General features: G+C 46.1%; 1 protein-coding gene across 1 annotated transcript in view; it reads right to left on the bottom strand.

Annotated features, from left to right (window-relative positions):
* Nucleotides 1-17,420, bottom strand: part of LOC144511093 (adenosine deaminase domain-containing protein 1-like) — a 112,717-nt gene that overhangs the window by 65,136 nt on the left and 30,161 nt on the right. The gene's annotated exons all lie outside the window — the stretch shown is intronic.

Here is a 17,420-nt window from a genome sequence, read left to right as displayed (position 1 = left end):
CCTTGAGACAAAACATCGAGGCCTTGTTCATCGTGGCCAGGGACATCAACCAAGCCAAGCTCAAGACCATCCGACCAGGATACCACCAGAGGCCTGCAGACACTGCTACACAAATATCAAACATGCCTACCGCTCTATCGCCTGCCCACACTTTGGTAAATTGGACCACAAGGCTGCGCTCCAGCTCCCGGCTGACAAGCAAAAACTGAAACGGGAAAATCCGTTAAATAAAGTCGTGCAATGTTGGTCCAAGGAATCGGATGATCTCCTACAGGACTGCTTCTAGTCAGCAGACTGGTCAATATTTTAAAACTCAGCGACCAACGTGAGTGAGTATATCACTACAGTAATTGACTTCATTAGGAAGTGAGTAGAAGACTGTGTGCCAAAGAAGAAAATCTGTGTGTTTCCCAACCGGAAACCAAGGATGAACAGGGATAGCCGCTGCTTGCTGAAATCCAGGTCTGAGGCATTCAAGTCAGGCGACCCTGACCTATACAAGAGATCCAGTTATGATCTATGGAAATCCAGAGATACCAAAAGACAGTACAGGACCAAGCTAGAGTCCCAGGCCAGCCACACAGTCCACCAACTATGGCAAGCTCTGCAAGAGATTACAGGCGACACGATGATGGCATGTAAAATCACTGGCACCAATTCACCCCACCCATGAGCTCAACGCATTCTATGTTCATTTTGAGCAAAAGCCAGTGAGTATGCACTCCACCCCAGAAGCCTCGGAAGAACCTGTATCTGAGATCACCTCGCAGACGTCAGAGCAGCCTTGGAAAGCGACTGGCCCAAATGGAGTACCCAGACGAGCACTCAGATCCTGTGTGGATCAGCTGGCAGGGGTATTCGCAAACATCTTTAACCTCTCTTCAAACAATCTGAGGTCCCTATCTGCTTCAAGAAGATGACCATCATCCTGCTACCAAAGAAAAGCCAAGCAGTGTGTCTTAAATGGCTGTCACCTGGTGCCTCTGTCATCCATCATTATGAAGTGCTTTGAAAGGTTAGTCATGGCACAAATCAGTTCTGGCCTCCCAGATTGCCTGAATCCACTACAGTTCACCTACCGCCACAACTGGCCCCACACTCAAGCCTGGAACATCTAGACAACAAAGAATACCTATGTCAGACTCCTATTTATTGACTACAGCTCAGCCTTCAACACCATTATTCCTACAAAACCCATCTCCAAACTTGGGGCTCGGCTCCTCCCTCTGCGTCTTCCTAACCCACAGACCACAATCAGTGAAGAGAGGCAACAAACCCTCCTCCACGAACAACCCCAACATCTACTGTGTCCTCAGCCCCTTACTATATTCCTTATACACCCATGACTGTGTGGCCAAATACCCCTCCAACTCGATTTTCAAGTTTGCTGAAGACACCACTGTAGTGGGTCGGATCTCAAACAATGATGAGAAAGAGTACAGGAAAGAGATAGAGAATCATTTTGGTAGGACAAATTTGAATGCGGATTACAGGGTCAAAGGTAGGGTTCTGAGGAATGTGGAGGAACAGAGAGATCTTGGGGTTCATATCCACAGATCTCTGAAGGTTGCCACTCAAGTGGATAGAGCCGTGAAGAAGGCCCATCGTGTGTTAGCGTTTATTAACAGGGGGTTTGAGTTTAAGAGCCGTGGGGTTATGCTGCAACTGTACAGGACCTTGGTTAGACCACATTGGAATATTGTGTGCAGTTCTAGTCACCTCACTATAAGAAGGACGTGGAAGCACTGGAAAGAGTGCAAAGGAGATTTACCAGGATGCTGCCTGGTTTGGAGGGTAGGTCTCATGAGGAAAGGTTGAGGGAGCGAGGGCTTTTCTCTTTAGAGCGGAGGAAGATGAGAGGCGACTTAAGAGGTTTATAAGATGATGAGGGGGATAGACAGAGTGGGCGATCAGAGACTATTTCCTCGGGTGGATGCAGCTGTTACTAGGGATCATAACTATAAGGTTCATGATGGAAGATATAGGAGGGATGTACGAGGTAGGTTCTTTACTCAGAGTGTTTGGGATGTGGAATGGACTGCCTGCTGTGATAGTGGAGTCGGGCACTTTAGGAACTTTCAAGCGGTTATTGGATAGGCACATGGAGCACACTAGAATGATAGGGAGTGGGATAGCTTGATCTTGGTTTCGGAAAAGGTTCGGCACAACATCGTGGGCCAAAGGGCCTGTACTGTTCTATGTTCGCTATGTTCTATTAATCTGGTGAACTGGTGCGACACAATAATCTCTCTCTCAATGTCAACAAAACGAAGGAGATAATCAATTCAGGAAGCATAGTGGGGGACATGCCCCTGTCTACATCAACAGGATGAAGTGGAATTGGTTGAGAGATTCAAGTTTCTAGGTATCCAGAAGACAACAACCTGTCCTGGTCCCTCCATGCCGACGCTATTGTTAAGAAAACCCACCAACACCTCTACTTTCTCAGGAGGCTAAGGAAATTTGGCATGTCCGCTACAACTCTCACCAACTTTTACAGATGCACCATAGAAAGCATTCTTTCTGGTTGTATCACAGCTTGGTACGGCTCACGCTCTGTCCATGACCGTAAGAAATTATAGAACAGGAGACCAAGTGACCCTTTGTGTCTGTGCCAGCTCTCTATAAGAGCAACTTGCCTAGTGTCACACCCCACCTATTTCCTGTAGCCCTGCAAACTTTTCCTTTTCAACTGATTCAGTTCTCTTTTCAAAGTCACAAATGAATCAAACTCCATCACATTCACAGGAAGAACATTCCAGATCCTACCCATTTGCTGCATGATAATGTTTTTCCACCTGTCGCCATTGCCCTGAAACTGGGTGTTCTCTTGTGCATGATAATTTCACCAATGGAAACACTTTCTCCCCATCTACCCTGTCCACACCCCTCGTGGTTTTGAATATTTCAATCAAAACAACCTTCTTTTCTCCAAACAGCCACAATGCTTCCAATCTATCCACAGAATTAAAATTCCTCATCCCTGGAACCATTTGCACCCTCTTTCATATCTTCACATCTTCCTAAAGTCTGGCGTCCAGAACTGAATAGCACACTTCCACTGAGATCCAGCAGATACTGGGCCAATGAAAAGCCAAGGGAAAAACATTGCAATCTTTTAAATGCCTATTAGGTTTGTAAACAGGAAACCAAAGTAAACGCATATTCTGTTTTTACAGGTTCATAAAGGTTTCAATGGCTCTCTGATCAGTAAGACCATCTGCTGAACTGAAGCTTTTGAAACTCAGTCAAGCATTCATATGGAACAGCTGTCCTGACAGCTCCAGCTGACAGAAAATATCTATTTCCATTTCAAAGCACAGAGCCTGTCAATCAATGGCAGACGAGGATCAGATCATTTTTACAATGTTCAGAATTCAGTATCTATTTGAAATCTCACCACAAAAATATAATGAGTATTTTCATAATGATACTTTCTCCATTGGAAAAGAACAGTAATGCCAGTGACCAATTACATAATGATGGTCAAAGTAAGGGTCAACTTACCTTTGCAGACAGATCTCCATAATGAATCCACGCATTAAAAACACATCTACAATACAATACAGTACCTAATAGTGACAGTCAAAGGTGTCAAACCATCTTACACTTACCTTTCAGAATGTTCCTGATTCCTCGGCATGCTTTTCATTTGTATCCCCACAAATGCTCAAAAATGGTTTTAGTGGACTTTCTAAACCTCACACCATTGGATGAAAATGGTGCGTGGGAGAAATCCAATTTTGTTTCCCATTTAAAATGAAGAGTTTAACCACAGCAGCAGCGAATGTACTGGGCATTCCCAGCCACAAAAACTCTGAGGAAAATGGGTTGGGAATGCAGAGAAATTTGGATTTAAATCCAAAAGAATTCCAAAGGTGGCTATTCAGGCACCCAAACCTGCCTCCTCACACAGAAGAAAATTGGGCCCAATATATCAAACTGGGAATGTTGGGTGCCAATGCTGGATGCTCAATATGGGAAGAATTTCCATTCATCAGCCTTACCATACTTTGTAAATTTTGAAGAATGTGGTTAGAGTCAAATGAGTGGAGGTAGACAATGATTATAGGAAAAGGCATGCAAGAAGACACAGATTTCAATTGATTCTGGTTTCCCCAGCTTGAGAGGGGGCGCATGTCATCAACAACAGATAGCTTGTGTTAGTTGAAAAAAAGACAGATAAGCATATAGCACTGGCTGGAAACTATGGCCCAATAACTTACTTTGAAAAGTAGGATCAAACACTTCAAAGCCTTTTTGTCAATGTGAAAGACAACATGTGAGTGGGGGGGTCCAGCACGTGGGGGAGTGCGCGCGGTGGTCCAGAGAGAACAGAGACAAAGGTTCCATTACACACTGTACATAGTATGTCTCCAGAGCTCAGCAGCCGGACTCGAGGTGTGTAGTGTCAAATTTGCGGACGACACTGAGATGAGTTGCAGAGCAAAGCGTGCAGAGGACGCTGAAAGTCTAGGATATAGATAGTCTAAGTGAGTGGGCGAGGGTCTGGCAGATGGAGTACAATGTTGGTAAATGTGAGGTCATCCATCTTGGTAGGAATAACAGCAAAATGGACTATTGTTTAAATGGTAAAATATTGCAGCATGCTGCTTGCAGAGGGACCTGCAAGAATCACAAGGAGTTGGATTGCAGGTACAGCAGGTAATTAAGAAGGCAAATGAAATTTTGTCCTTCATTGCTGGAGGGACGGAGTTTAAAAACTGCAAGGTTGTGTTGCAGCTGTATAAGGTGCTGGTGAGGCCACACCTGGAGTACTGTGTACAGTTTTGGTCTCCTTACTTGAGAAAGGATATACTGGCACTGGAGGGGATGCAGAGAAGATTCACCAGGTTGATTCCGGAGTTGAGAGGGTTGGCTTATGAGGAGAGACTGAGTAGACTGGGGCTATACTCATTGGAATTCAGAAGAAGGAGGGGAGATCTTATAGAAATATATAAGATAATGAAGGGATTAGATAAGATAGAAGCAGGAAAGTTGTTTCCACTGGCGGGTGAAACTAGAACTAGGGGGCTTAGCCTCAATATAAGGGGGGGGGGGGGCAGATTTAGGACTGAGTTGAGGAGGAATTCTTCACCCAAAGGGTTCTGAGTCTGTGGAATTCCCTGCCCAGTGAAGCAGTTGAGGCTACCTCATTGAATGTTTTTAAGGCAAGGATAGATAAATTTTGAACAGTAAAGGAATTAAGGATTGTGGTGACCCTGCGGAAAAGTGGAGCTCAGTCCACGAAAAGATCAGCCATGATCTTATTGAGTGGCGGAGCAGGCTCGAGGGGCCAGATGGCCTACTCCTGCTCCTAGTTCTTAAGAATCGGCTCTGCCCACTCTCCTTACTGGTGAGAATCACACTTCGCCTCATTGTTTTCCCTCAGTGCCATATGATAGAGGGCGGCACGGTAGCCCGGTGGTTAGCACTGCTGCTTCACAGCTCTAGGGACCTGGGTTCGATTCCCGGCTTGGGTCACTGTGTGGAGTTTGTACATTCTCCTCGTGTCTGCGTGGGTTTCCTCCGGGTGCTCCGGTTTTCTCCCACAGTCCAAAGATTTGCGGGTTAGGTTGATCGGCCATGTTAAAAAAAAATTGCCCTTAGTGTCCTGAGATGCGTAGGTTAGAGGGATTAGTGGGTAAATCAGTAGGCATATGGGGGTAGGGCCTGGGTGGGATTGTGGTCGGTGCAGACTCGATGGACCGAATGGCCTCTTTCTGTACTGTAGGGTTTCTATGATTGCATTTGGGAGCTCGCCCAAGAAAATGGGCATGGTTCTCTCCAGTTTTCACACTCGTTCGGCACTTAGAATTTAAAAAATATATAAGGATTGCTCTTATATAGTCAGTAAGCAAACTGTCCTTGCATTAGCACAGCTTCTGCTTCATTCATAAACCACAATAAATTCCATAGGTGTACAAGACAGAGCCTTACATTTGACAGAAAATCAGTTCTGAAGGTACAGCTTTTACATTTAAGACGAGGATGCCTCTCATTTGAGGTACAAAACTTTTGAAGACTTAAGATCTTCTTCCCTTCCTCAGTTCACCAATTAGTTGAATTGTTAATTAGTTTGTGTCCTAAACTTTCATCAATAGCAGCCACCTACCTTCAGATTAAAAATTTAATGACAAGACAAATTATTAAACTCCGTTTTTGTTTGTTAAGAGTTCTGTCATCATTTGAAAGACTAAATCAATTTGTTCATTTCATCTGAGACAACCAGAGCACTTCATAGTGGAGACAATATTTTGTCGTAATTATTAACTAAGCAAATCGTACCTTTCCCCAGTGATGAATTTTTAAGGCATCACTTTTGAGGGTCTGATGAGATGCAACAATTGTCACAACTGTTAATCTTCCCACAACAGACAGCATTCATCGTGACAGCTTCTGTCAGCGTACATCGAGATCACATCCATGAGTGACACAGTACATATTCTTATATACAGCCGCCTGATAGTACAGAACTCGAATATTGCTGAAGAGAAAGATATATCACTGAAGCTTTTCACCTTGCTCTCATTAGGACAAAGGCAAGAATGCCAAATTTCAAACAATCACAGGGTGCTGATTGGTTGGCAAGTATATATTCTGATAGTTTATATCATCCAGGTATCGTGATGCGTTTGCTGCCCTAGGATCACTTTAGTTACTGCTTTCAGAGATGTAATTGCAGCTGTCATCATGTAATCAATCCAACTTCCTTATGTGGCACTCTTTTGGAACGCTTTTCAATAAGCAGAAAATAAATGGCTTACACCTGACAATATCTGCAGTGGTTAAATATAACTGTTGCAGTAAATTTCCATTCTAAATAATCCAACCCTGTTTTTTGGCATTTAAATAGCAAGAAAGCAATATCAATGGCAGAACGGCAAAGAAGGGACAAACTTTTGCTTGGTCTGGGTACAGTCCAGGTTGCAATAGTAGAAATGTTATTTAAACTGCCATGCTAATAACTAGGAAGAACCTACCAGCCTAGAAATTCTTGACCACACCCATTTAATCTCGGGCACCCAATAAGATGGACAGTGCGTCTTTCCTGCATCAGAAGCCATCTACCCAGTATTCTGGACAGGGCTCCTGCACAGTGTATTATTAGTCAGGACTGTAAGGGTTAATGCGGGACTGGGGGAAACAGTACCGCCCACATTATGATGTTAAGAGCCATGTGGAAGTAGTAAGTGTTTAGGAATGTGTCTGGTAGAAGTTGGCATGCTTATAGCACCTAGTCAGGACTACATTTTATATACAAGTATAAGGTTGTGTGTTATTCACAAACAGTTATTGTTCAATCAAAGAAGCATTTAGACTTCTTCATGAGAAAACATACAACCTCACAACACATAGCCAGGGCACATGTCAGAAATATTTAAGAGTCCATTAAAATATTTAAGAGTTCTTTGCTCTTAGCAGTGCTACCCTGTCTTTGAAACAAGTTATCAGCATTCCTGGGTGTTCTGGTAGAGCCTGCCTTTATGGCTGGAGGATGGAAGTATTGTGGCCAAGTAATGAGAGCAAGAGGAAGATGAATGAGGAAAAGAACAGTATCTTGGAGGCCATACCCACAGCCAACCTCCAGGCAGCACTTCCACTGAACTTTAATGAGAAGCAACATCTCAGCCACCTTTGCTTCATACTGGCGGACAGCACCAAGTTCTGTCACCTGTTGCAGCAATAACTTGAGCTTTGGACCAGAGCATGGATCCCAATCCTTGTCATGATGAAGGTCACTGTGGTCCATAATTTTATGCAGTTTGCACACATTCCAGGCTGCAGAAGGTGTCTCCAATGACACTGCAGTTTGCAGCCCACTATAATGTAAAGTGATCATCAATGCTCCAAAATCAGAAGGAACACTCCAATGGGAACAGAGACAAGTAGGAGGAGGATTAGGCTTAATTGCTGTTGAAGACTTCCCAAGAGTGCAAAGTCACAGAGAATGCATGCTTATTGCCTTGCATGCTCCTAAAACACCATCCTGACATTTTTTTTCCTGAGGTAGAAATAAATTCTAGCCTCATCCAACTTGTTTGTGATAAGATTATCATGCAGGTCTGTGGCTGGCTTCCTGCCAGTAGTCATGATGCAATCACCTGTGCCAGTCAGCTGCTCCGCCTTCATTCTAGAACACAGCAGGGGAACCAAGTCCAAAAAAGGTAGGCTGAACCCAGAGCATGTACAGAGAGGTGAGGGCCTGGCTTCAACCAGGCTCAGGACATTCAGAGTAGCTGGTTAAGGCCAGAGACCAGCAATTGGAGTTCATCCAAGGGAATCATCTGCAGCTCCAGACAGAGGAGGCTTAGCTAGCAGCAAGTTGACAACAAAGAGACACTGAAAATCCCTACCCAAGCAGAACCACTGTAACCACTTGTCCAAAACTCCATTTTTATTATGTACAACTCTGTTATATACACAGAGGCAAATATTAGCAAGAACATTGCAATTTAAGCAAAAATATTTAGTCTGTTTTAGGATGCAAAATGTTTAGCATTGCCGTCCCCTTAAATTTTCCTAAATTTCTGATAGAATTAGCTGTCCAAACAACACCATTACCATTATCCCACTGTTGGTTGCACTGTTGAGTTATTGGTCTCTATTCAAGTGGAATCTGGTGATACTACACAGCTGTCATCATAATCATCATTTGTTCAGATTTGTTGGGGGCATTATTTTTCCTCATTAAAGAAAGATCGTTCAAATTTGCTCTTCCTTTTAGCCAAACAAATCTATACCCAGAACTTTCAAAGAATATTAAAGAACAAACAAAGAACAATACAGCACAGGAACAGGCCCTTCGGCCCTCCAAGCCCGTGCTGCTCCCTGGTCCAAACTAGACCATTCTTTTGTATCCCTCCATTCTCACTCCGTTCATGTGGCTATCTAGATAAGTCTTAAACGTTCCCAGTGTGTCCGCCTCCACCACCTTGCCCGGCAGCGCATTCCAGGCCCCCACCACCCTCTGCGCAAAATACGTCCTTCTGATATCCGTGTTAAACCTCCCCCCTTTCACCTTGAACCTATGACCCCTCGTGAACGTCACCACCGACCTGGGAAAAAGCTTCCCAGCGTTCACCCTATCTATGCCTTTCATAATTTTATACATCTCCATTAGGTCACCCCTCATCCTCCGTCTTTCCAGTGAGAACAACCCCAGTTTACCCAATCTCTCCTCATAACTAAGCCCTTCCATACCAGGCAACATCCTGGTAAACCTCCTCTGCACTCTCTCCAAAGCCTCCACGTCCTTCTGGTAGTGTGGCGACCAGAACTGGGCGCAGTATTCCAAATGCGGCCGAACCAACGTTCTATACAACCGCAACATCAGACCCCAACTTTTATACTCTATGCCCCGTCCTATAAAGGCAAGCATGCCATATGCCTTATTCACTACCTTCTCCACCTGTGACATCACCTTCAAGGATCTGTGGACTTGCACACCCAGGTCCCTCTGCGTATCTACACCCTTTATGGTTCTGCCATTTATCGTATAGCTCCCCCGTACGTTAGTTCTACCAAAATGCATCACTTCGCATTTATCTGGATTGAACTCCATCTGCCATTTCTTTGCCCAAATTTCCAGCCTATCTATATCCTTCTGTAGCCTCTGACAATGTTCCTCACTATCTGCAAGTCCAGCCATTTTCGTGTTGTCCGCAAACTTACTGATCACCCCAGTTACACCTTCTTCCAAATCGTTTATATAAATCACAAGCAGCAGAGGTCCCAGTACAGAGCCCTGCGGAACACCACTAGTCACAGGCATCCAGCCGGAAAAAGACCCTTCCACTACCACCCTCTGTCTTCTGTGACCAAGCCAGTTCTCCACCCATCTAGCCACCTCCCCCTTTATCCCAAGAGATCCAACCTTTTGCACCAACCTACCATGAGGGACTTTATCAAACGCCTTACTAAAGTCCCTATAGACGACATCCACGGCCCTTCCCTCGTCAACCATTCTAGTCACTTCTTCAAAAAACTCCACCAGGTTAGTGAGGCATGACCTACCTCTTACAAAACCATGCTGACTATCGTTAATGAGTTTATTCCTTCCTAAATGCGCATACATCCTATCTCCAAGAATCCTCTCCAACAACTTCCCCAGCACGGACGTCAAGCTCACCGGCCTATAATTTCCCGGGTTATCCTTCCTACCCTTCTTAAATAACGGGACCACATTAGCTATCCTCCAATCCTCTGGGACCTCACCTGTGTCCAGTGACGAGACAAAGATTTGCGTCAGAGGCCCAGCGATTTCATCTCTCGTCTCCCTGAGCAGCCTTGGATAGATTCCATCAGGCCCTGGGGATTTGTCAGTCTTTATATTCCCTAACAAACCTAACACTTCCTCCCTTGTAATGGAGATTTTCTCTAACGGGTCAACACTCCCCTCCGAGACACTCCCAGTCAACACATCCCTCTCCTTTGTGAATACCGACGCAAAGTATTCATTTAGGATCTCCCCTACTTCTTTGGGTTCCAAGCATAATTCCCCACTTTTGTCCCCGAGAGGTCCAATTTTTTCCCTGACAACCCTTTTGTTCCTAACGTATGAATAAAATGCCTTGGGATTCTCCTGAATCCTGTCTGCCAAGGACATTTCGTGACCTCTTTTTGCCCTTCTAATGCCTCGTTTGAGTTCTTTCCTACTTTCTTTGTATTCCTCCAGAGCTCCCTCAGTTTTTAGCTGCCTGGACCTAACGTACGCCTCCCTTTTCTTTTTGACCAATCCCTCAATTTCCCTGGTTATCCACGGTTCTCGAATCCTACCCTTCCTATCCTTTTTTACAGGCACATGCCTATCCTGCAGCCCTAACAACTGTTCCTTAAAAGACTCCCACATGCCAGATGTGGATTTACCCTCAAACAGCCTCTCCCAATCAACAGCTGCCAATTTCTGCCTAATCCCACTAAAATTAGCCTTGCCCCAATCCAACACCTTACCCTTGGGACACCACTCATCCTTTTCCATCACTATCCTAAAGCTAACAGAATTGTGGTCACTATTTGCCACATGTTCCCCTACTGAAACGTTGAAGACCTGACCGGGCTCATTCCCCAGTACTAGGTCCAGTATAGCCCCCTCTCTAGTCGAGCTATCTATATCTTGTTCCAAAGAACCTTCCTGTACGCAGTTTACAAATTCCTCCCTCTTCAGACTCCCAGCCCTACGCGATTTCCAGTCTATACCAGGGAAATTGAAGTCTCCCACTACAACAACCCTATTTTTCCTGCACCTATCCATTATCTTTTCATTGTTCCCAGGAGCAGGCTGAGGGTAAGAGAGTTGGTTTTCTGACCTTAATTAATTATTTATTTTTTCAGTTAATTTTGGGTTTAAAATCGGAGGTTTTTTTCAAAACCGGAAGTAGGGCCAGGAGAGGCCTGGGGAAGTTTTTGGAGGGTTTAAAAGCGCACCAAAGTATACAGCGGGCAGCATCGTAGCGGGCAACAGAGTGAGTGGGAAGTTGAGTGAGCTGTCAGGGCTTTGGCTCACAGGGCTTGGACGAGCAGGGGTGAGTTTTTGTTTCCTTACATTCTTATTAACTTTTCACTGTCTTACTTGACATAAAGTGTCCAGTATGAGTGTGAAACCAGTGTGTTGTTCCCAGTGTAGGATGTGGGAGGTCCTGGAGGCATCTGGCCTCCCGGACATCCACATCTGTGAGGGGTGTGTCGAGCTGCGGTTCCTGAGGGACCGTGTTAGGGAGCTGGAACTGCAGCTCGAGGATCTTAGGCTGATGAGGGAGAATGAGGAGGTGATAGACAAGAACTATCATCAGGTGGTCACACCAGGGCCACGGGAGGAGGCCAAGTGGGTGACGGCCAGGAAGGGTAAGGCTAGGGTGGTTGAGAGCACCCCAGTGGATTTGCCCCTGCACAACAAGTACTCCTGCTTGAGTACTGCTGGGGGGGACAGCCCGCCTGGGGGAAGCAGCAGTGGCCGTGTCTCCGCAGTGGAGTCCAGCCCTGTAACTCAGAGGGCTAAGGAAAAGAGGAGGAAGGCGGTATTAATCGGGGACTCGATGGTGAAGGGGACAGACAGGCGTTTCTGCGGAGGCAGGCGGGAGTCTCGCATGGTGGTCTGCCTCCCTGGGGCCGGGATCCAGGATGTCGCTAGTCGCGTCCCGGAAATCCTGAGGTGGGAGGGAGAGGAGCCTGAGGTAGCGGTACATATTGGTACCGCTGATGTGGGTAGGAAGGGAGAAGGGGTCATGAAAAGGGAGTACAGGGAATTAGGGAGACAGCTGAGAAAGAGGAAAGCAAAAGGTAGTAATCTCAGGATTACTGCCTGTGCCACGGGAAGGTGAGGGCAGGAATGGAGTGAGGTGGAAGATGAATGTGTGGCTGAGGGACTGGTGCAGGGGGCAGGGATTCAGGTTCCTGGACCATTGGGACCTCTTTAGGGGCAGGGGTGATCTGTATACAAAAAACGGGTGGAACTTGAATCACGGGGGACCAATATCCTGGCCGGTAGGTTGGCTAAGGCTACTGGGGAGAATTTAAACTAGATAGGTTGGGGGGAGGGGAGCTAGAAGAGTTGACTAGGATCAAGGAACTAATTGATGGGGGGGAGGATGCAGGGGTAAGGGGAATTACAAAATTAATGGTAGAGGAGAGGGTGCAAGTGAATGAAGGCGGTAATTTAGATAAGGGAGTAGAGGGAGAGGGTGTTCGCGACTCATCAAAGCGGGTCCAGATAAAAGCTGGAATAAGGACACTTTGCCTGAATGCACGAAGCATTCGGAACAAGGTAAATGAGTTGATGGTGCAAATCAGCACAAGTGGGTACGATCTAGTGGCCATTACAGAAACGTGGCTGAAAGGTGACCAGGACTGGGAGATGAATATCCAGGGGTATCAGGCGTTTAGGAAGAATAGACAGGAAGGAAAAGGTGGTGGGGTCGCGCTATTAATAAGAGATAATATCAGGGTAGTACTGAGGGATGACATAGGCTCTGAGGAACAAAACGTGGAATCATTATGGGTAGAGATGAGGAATAGTAGAGGGAGAAAGACACTAGTAGGTGTGGTATATAGGCCCCCAAATAATAATGTTGAGGTAGGGAGGGCTATAAACAAGCAGATAAGGGATGCGTGTAAAAACGGAACGGCAATAATCATGGGGGACTTCAACATGCACATTGACTGGCAGACTCAAGTCGGTAAGGGTGGAATGGAGGAAGAGTTCTTAGAATGCTGTCGGGATAGTTTCCTTGAACAGCATGTTACGGAACCGACGAGGGAACGAGCTATTTTGGATCTGGTATTGTGTAACGAGGTAGGTAGAATTAAGGATCTTATTGTGAAGGACCCTCTTGGGTCTAGTGACCACAATATGGTCGAATTTCTGATTCAGATGGAAGAGGAGAAAGTTTGGTCCCAAACCAGTGTCCTCTGTTTGAACAGAGGGAAATATGATAGGATGAGGGATGAATTGGCTAAGGTAGACTGGGAGAGCAGGCTGGCAGGTAGGATAGCTGAGGAACAGTGGAGGATTTTTAAGGAGATCCTTTTCAGTTCTCAGCAAAAATATATTCCAGCAAAAAACAAGGATTGTAAGAAAAGGGAGAACCAGCCGTGGATAACGAAGGAAATAAAGGAGAGTATTAAAATAAAAACAGCTGCGTACAGAGTGGCCAAAAATAGTGGAGAAACAAGTGATTGGGAAAAATTTAAGAAACAACAAAGAGAGACTAAGAAAGCGATAAAGAAAGGAAGGATAGACTATGAAGCTAGGCTAGCAATTAATATAAAAAATGATAGTAAAAGTTTTTATAAATATATAAAAAGGAATAGAGTGGCTAGAGTGAATGTTGGACCCTTGGAGGACGAGAGGGGGGAGTTAATAGTGGGAAATGAGGATATGGCTGAGTCTTTAAATAAGTTTTTTGTGTCGGTCTTCACGGTGGAGGACACAAATAGTTTGCCAAATATTAACGATAGAGGGTTGGCAGCAGGAGAAATACTTAATACAATTAATGTTACCAGAGAGGCAGTGCTGGGTAGACTAATGGGACTGAAGGTGGACAAGTCCCCGGGTCCGGATGGAATGCATCCCAGGGTATTGAAAGAAATGTCAGAGGTAATAGTGGATGCGTTAGTGATTATTTATCAAAACTCGTTGCATTCTGGGGTAGTGCCGGTTGATTGGAAAACGGCTAATGTTACGCCGCTGTTTAAAAAAGGAAGGAGACAAAAGGCGGGTAACTATAGGCCGGTCAGCTTAACGTCTGTAGTAGGGAAAATGCTGGAATCCATTATTAAAGAGGAGATAGCAGGGCATCTGGATAGAAATGGTTCGATCAATCAGACGCAGCATGGATTCATGAGGGGAAAGTCGTGCTTGACGAACATGTTGGATTTTTATGAAGATGTGACTAGGGCGGTTGATGGAGGAGAACCGGTGGATGCGGTGTTTTTGGATTTCCAAAAGGCGTTTGATAAGGTGCCCCATAAAAGGCTGCTGAAGAAGATTAGGGCACACGGAGTTGGGGGTAGTGTGTTAAAGTGGATTGGGGACTGGCTATCCGACAGGAAGCAAAGAGTCAGAATAAATGGGTGTTTTTCCGGTTGGAGGAAGGTAACTAGTGGCGTGCCGCAGGGATCGGTACTTGGGCCGCAACTATTTACCATTTATATAGATGATCTGGAGGAGGGGACGGAGTGTAGGGTAACGAAGTTTGCAGACGACACAAAGATAAGTGGAAAAGTGAATCGTGTGGAGGACGGAGAAGATCTGCAGAGAGATTTGGACAGGCTGAGTGAGTGGGCGAGGATATGGCAAATGGAGTATAACGTTGATAAATGCGAGGTTATACACTTTGGAGGAAATAATAACAAATGGGATTACTATCTCAATGGAAACAAATTAAAACATGCTACCGTGCAAAGGGACCTGGGGGTCCTTGTGCATGAGATGCAAAAGCCCAGTCTGCAGGTACAACAGGTGATCAAGAAGGCAAATGGGATGTTGGCCTATATTGCGAGGGGGATAGAATATAAAAGCAGGGATGTCTTGATGCACCTGTACAGGGCATTGGTGAGGCCGCAGCTGGAATACTGTGTGCAGTATTGGTCCCCTTATATGAGGAAGGATATATTGGCATTGGAGGGAGTGCAGAGAAGGTTCACCAGGTTGATACCGGAGATGAGGGGTTTGGATTATGAGGAGAGGCTGAGGAGATTGGGTTTGTACTCGTTGGAGTTTAGAAGGATGAGGGGGGATCTTATGGAGACTTATAAGATAATGCGGGGGCTGGATAGGGTGGAGGCAGAGAGATTCTTTCCACTTAGTAAGGAAGTTAAAACTAGAGGACACAGCCTCAAAATAAAGGGGGGTCGGTTTAAGACAGAGTTGAGGAGGAACTTCTTCTCCCAGAGGGTGGTGAATCTCTGGAATTCTCTGCCCACTGAGGTGGTGGAGGCTACCTCGCTGAATATGTTTAAAGCGCGGATGGATGGATTCCTGAGCGGTAAGGGAATTAAGGGTTATGGCGATCAGGCGGGTAAGTGGTACTGATCCACGTCAGATCAGCCATGATCTTATTGAATGGCGGGGCAGGCTCGAGGGGCTAGATGGCCTACTCCTGCTCCTATTTCTTATGTTCTTATGTTATGTTCTTATCTCCTGACATATCCGTTCTTCCACTTCCCTTGGGCTGTTGGGGGGCGTGTAGTATACCCCCAACATAGTGACTGCGCCCTTCCTGTTTCTGAGCTCCACCCACAGTGACTCGTTACACGACCCCTCTGAATTGTCCTCCCTCTGCACCGCTGTAATATGCTCTCTAACTAATACTGCTACTCCCCCACCTCTTTTGGCCCCTCCTCTGTCTCGCCTAAAACACTTGTACCCCAGAATATTCAGTTGCCAGTCCTGACCCTCTTTCAACCAAGTCTCTGTCACCGCAACCACAACCAAATTCCTCGTAAGCATGAAGGCCCTAAGTTCGTCTGTCTTACCTGCTACGCTCCTTGCATTGAAGTAGACGCACTCCAGACCTCCAGGCCCAGTGAGGTCATCCTCCCCCAGAGTACTCTTCTTCTTTGCCAGCCTTGTCCTGGCCCCAAGCTCGTCCCCAACCTCTACACTTGTAGACATAATTTTTTGATCCCCACCCCCCCTGCCATATTAGTTTAAACCCACTCGAACTGCACTGGCAAAACTCCCAGCCAGCATATTCGTGCCCTTCCAATTTAGTTGTGACCCGTCCTTCTTGTCCATCTGCCCTCCTCTCTTGAAAACTTCCCAGTGATCCAAGAATATGAAGCCCTCCCTCCTGGACCAGTCCTTGAGCCAAGCGTTCAATTGTACTATCTCCCTATTCCTAGTCTCAATTCCTAGGTATTGGGTGCAGCCCAGAGATTGCCACCCTGGAGGCCCTACTTTTTAGCCTATTTCCCAACTCCCTGAATTGCTCTCGTAGGATCCCCCTGCTCTTCCTATCTACGTCATTTGCACCAATGTGTACAATGACATCCGTTTCTTTATCCTCTCCTTTTAATATGCCTCCTATCCGCTCGGAGACATCCAGTACCCCAGCACCAGGTAGGCAGACTACCATCCTGGAGTCCTGTTCGCACCCACAGAATCGCCTGTCCGTGCCTCTAACCGACACGTCCCCCACCACTATTGCTCTCCTAATCCCTCTCTTTCCTTTCCGGGTCACAGAGCCTGACTGTGTGCCAGTGACCTGGTCACTGTGGCTTATCCCTGGAGAGTCATCCTCCTCCACACTATCCAAAACAATATACTGGTTTTGGAGGGGGACAACCACAGGTGACCCCCACCACTAATTGCTCACTCCCCTCCCCTCTCACACCTGTCGCCGAGCCCTTCCTATTATGAGAGACAGCCACTGGAATACTCTCTGGTACGTTACCCCTATGACCTTTACTCCTACTAACTGTGACCCACGGGTCTTCTCCCCGAGGCCCTGGTGTAACCACTTGCCTATAACTCCTGTCTATTTGTCTCTCATTCTCCCTGACTAGACTAAGGTCAACAAGCCGCTGCTCCAGTTCCCTGACGCGGTCCCTCAGGATCTGCAGTTCCACGCACCTGGCACAAATGTGAACCTCCAAGCGGCTAGGTGTTTCCAGGAACTCCCACATCCCACACCGAAAGCAACAAACGGGCCTATCACTCATAGCTACCCTTTTCCTTTATAGGAATGGAAAAAAAAAACCTACCTGGTTCGCCCTTTCCCCGAAGCCCTGTGAGCCAAAGCCCTTACAGCTCTCACTCTGCTTCCCACTCACTCCGCTGCCCGCTCAAAAAAGTGCCACCTGCTTTTAAACCCTCCAAAAAACCTTCCCAGGCTTCTCCTGGGCCTACTTCCTGTTTTGGGAAAAAAAACCTCATTTTTTACACAAATTTAAGAAATTTATTCTTATTTTGGAATTAC

This window comes from Mustelus asterias, chromosome 24 (assembly GCF_964213995.1).
Source record: "Mustelus asterias chromosome 24, sMusAst1.hap1.1, whole genome shotgun sequence".
NCBI classification, from domain to species: domain Eukaryota; kingdom Metazoa; phylum Chordata; class Chondrichthyes; order Carcharhiniformes; family Triakidae; genus Mustelus; species Mustelus asterias.
Note: the sequence above shows the minus strand (reverse complement) of the source record. Positions and strands in the feature narration are given on the sequence as shown.